The following is a 4,069-nucleotide window of genomic DNA, read 5'->3' on the forward strand; positions in this document are numbered from 1 at the left end:
ATACTAAATAAACACACTTTTACCTAATAAACACATTAAACCAAGTTAAACTTAACTAACTCCCAAGTGTCTAAATATCTTATTAGGTCAAAAAAACAAATAACCACCAACATTCACTTGAATCACAAAACACTTCATATTCGATTTTTATGATGTATAAATATCTTAACATCTTTTATTCTTATGCTAATCCAAAAAAACCAACATACATATAACTCACTTTTCTTTTTTATTATCCTTAATTTTTTTTTTTGCTAAGGCAAGAGGTGTTCCTTCCAAATCTATTAATCGAAATTTTTTTTACAAAAATTACAGTTGTCCACCAGACAAAGTGGACCGAGAACAAGGTTGCACACTGCCAGAGGCAAGGCCCCCAACCTGAAACTGAGACCCCCTAAACCAACCGAGAAACCGTGACTACCCCGTCACTGCTGGACCCAACCGTGGAGGAGAAAATCGCTTTGCAAAGATAAGCAAACCTCAACTCCCCGGCCCCACACAACTGCTCGAACAATCCAGATCGTTGAACTCTGCTTCTGCATCCAACGGTCCAAAACACATCTCTTGGCCCCAAAAGTCAGAATTCCAATCCGCCAAAACTTAACATTAATGTTCCACCCCAACCAAACAACACGATGAAATCTTACTGTTGATTAGCGCCTCGGCATCCAACGGACAAGAACGTTATCGCTGCACAGATATGCCCATTCTTTACCATGCGATGATGCCGCTTTACATCTCTCTCCCTCCTCCACGTGTCGTCAGGTGTGTGGTATCGCTTCCGAACAACAGAAACCACCTTACGCTTGAGAGTGGTGTGATCTCCAGGAAACCGCTTATGAAGTGGTTTTTCCTTCCGTATGATGAAACTGTAGGAAAAGTAGCTTCCATTATACTCCCAAGCACCTTTCATTACCTCTGAGATGTTGAGCTCGCCTTTCCACTCCTCCTTAACATGATTGAAGTGTCTATAACCTGGATTTTCGTAGAACTCTATGGAATGAAGCCATCTGCCTGGCCAAAGCCGTTGAATCCTGAAGTTGGATATATCAGTGCTGCTGAAGCCTGCTTTAATTTGCCTGCCACTTACATGTAGGACCAGAATGAGGGGATCCCGTCGAGAATGGCTCATTGCGAACTTTCCTTTTCAGTTTTATCCCGAAACACTTTTTTGTCCTCTTCTGCAAGATTGTGACAAAGAGTTTTCAGATTGTCATGACGCATTGCTTGCCACCCTGTTACAACTTTGCCTTCCTTGCAGCTAACTCCTTGGTTGGCTAAGAAATCCACTAGTTTGTTGGCCTTTCTGCACACATGATTGAACTTGACTGAGAGAAGCCCCTGAAGGTGACCCTGGATACGCTGAAAAACCCGGATTAACTTCCAGTGCTGAGAGACTTTCTCCAGCTCTGAACTGTAATTGATCTTTTTAACTGAGTTAATAACTAACTCAGAGTCAGCTTCAATGATCACGTTGTGGTGGTTTTCCTGCTTCAACAAATCTAAGCATTGCTCCATGGCCATTAATTCCACCATATTATTGGTGGCTCTTCCTAAATGACAATGGAAGAGAGAGAGGATGTTACCTACTTCATCCCGAAGAACCCCCCCAAATCCAGTTGTTCTGGGGTTGCCTTTAGAGGCTCCATCTATATTGTATTTCAAAAAACCTCTTGGAGGAGGTTGCCAGTATTCTTTTTCAGACTCCCTATTTCTTGCAATTCTGTTCTGACTTAGGGGGATGATCCCCTGCAATCCTAACAGCCTGAGAGTTCTCAAGTCTACTCCTGTGGGAGGATTTTTGGGAAGATTCCTGACTATTGAGCTGACTGTCTCCTTGATTTGTTTTAAGATCTGATCAAATAGGTGATGTGCGGGATTCTTTTCATTTTTGAAGATTCTCTTATTCCTTTCCTTCCATATGTTCCAAATAATAAAACTTGGCAGGAGGGTCCAAGCAAGGTTGAGAACTTCGTTATCCGAAAAATTTCTCCTCCATCTATTAAGGGTGTTATTAAGAGTCTCCTTGTCCTTGTCAAACTGTTGAAAGATGTTGGCAAAAGCCTCCCATATTCTGGAAGTGAAATTACAACTGTTGAGAAGATGTTCCATAGTTTCCTCTTGGGCTTCACAGAGCTGGCATATGGAAGGTCCAAGTATGCCTCTCTTTCTAATGTTGTCCCAAGTCAAAATTTTCCTTTGAAGAACCAACCACATGAAGAGTTTGATTTTCATCCAACCTTTATGTCTCCAAAGGTTTAGCCAGTTTCTGTTCGGAGCCTGGGAATCTAGCTCAAGGAGAACACTTTTTGCTTCCTTAATATTAAAGATGCCTTTAGTGTTGTTTCCCCATCTGAGTTGGTCCTGCCCTTCAGACACCAAGATCATCCTTTGTTCCAACATTTTTCCAAGAGCCTCTGCTTTTGTATTCAGCATTCCATCATTCCTGCATTCTATATTCTTCCATATCCTCCATTTTCCATTGTTGTGGGTATCATCCCAAAAATCTTTCACTCTAGTCAAACCTTGGGTGTCAGTCTCATGTTTAAGATTCCAAAAATCCTCTGTTAACAGTTTTGGTTCTTGTTGCCATTTGTCCTCCTAGAAAAGAGCAAGGTCACCTTCTCTGATTTCCCAGAAGCTGTTTCGTTGAACTAAACCTTTGTTTTCCCAGGCTTTATTCCAGATGGCAAAGCCTTTTATGTTACCAGACATCCTTATGAGTTTAGTGTGATTCCAGGAGCTAGCATATTTTACTTTCCATATGCTTGCCTATTGGACCTTGGGATTTTTAACCCACCTCCACCATAGTTTGGCCCCTAGAACCTTACTTAGGATCTCCTAGTCATCTAAGCCAAGGCCCCCATGATTCTTGGGTTTACAGATCTTTTCCCAAGAGACCAAGGCCCACTTCTTTCTATCTTCCTCCTTGCCCCAGAGAAAATCTCTTTGGATGTTTCTGAATTGCTGCAAAACTCCTTTAGGGGCCGGTAGTGCTGATAGCATGAAAATTGGAATTGATTGGAGCACCGCCTTTGTCAGCACGAGTCTACCTACCAAATTTAAGGATCTGATTGTCCAATTACTGACTTTATCCTGCATTTTGTTGATCAGCGGTTCCCAAATGCTCTTTTGCAAGGGTTTCGCCATGAGAAGAACTCCTAAATACTTTGAAGGGAGGGGATCCCTCTGAAAGGCAAGAATTCTGGAGATATTTCTCTGAATGGCAATATGAGTATTAAAGAAAAAAAATTTGGATTTGGAGAGGTTAACTTCCATACCTGAAGCCATGGAAAATTCACTCAGAATTTGTTTGTACGCCCGAGCCTCTTTTACTGTGGGGATACCTTGTAACATAGTATCATCCACAAATTGTTGATGTATCAAAACCTGACCATTCTCCTTTAGCAGAAGACCTTGAATTTTGCCCATAACTCTTGCATGCTTGATAGACCAGCCAAGACCTTCCATCATGAGTATGAAAAGGAAGGGGGAAAGCAGATCTCCCTGCCTCAGTCCTCTTGAAGGAAGAAAAATCTCAGAAGGAGTGCCATTAACTAATATTGAAAAGCTGGAAGAGGTAACCAAGGCCATCACCCATCTCACCTAGTTATGATCAAAACCAAATGCCATTAGCACTTTCCTGATATAGGTCTAGTTCACTTTGTCATAAGCTTTTGCTATATCCAGTTGCATAATCATACTAGCTCTCTTTGTGTTGTTTAATGAGGGGACCACCTCATGAGCTTGAATAATGGTGTCCAGAATTTGTTTGCCTTCAACATATCCTGATTGTTCCCCCGAAATCAAAGAAGGAAGCAGAGGTTTAAGTCTGTTGGCCACAACCTTGGATATTATCTTGTAAACCACATTGCAAAGAGCTATTGGTCTGTATCTATCTGGAGTTTGAGCATTTTCCTGTTTAGGGATCAGGGAAATGAAGGAGGTGTTAAGAGCTCTCAAGATGGTTCTGTTAATCCTGGAGTCTTCCACAACATTCAAAATATCCTCTTTTACAATATTCCAGCAAGCTTTAAAGAAATCTACATTGAAGCCATCCGGGCCAGGT

The sequence above is a fragment of the Pinus tabuliformis genome, chromosome 6 (genome assembly GCF_031772625.1).
Source record: "Pinus tabuliformis cultivar Carrire ecotype Pingquan chromosome 6, CPIR1, whole genome shotgun sequence".
Taxonomy (NCBI): domain Eukaryota; kingdom Viridiplantae; phylum Streptophyta; class Pinopsida; order Pinales; family Pinaceae; genus Pinus; species Pinus tabuliformis.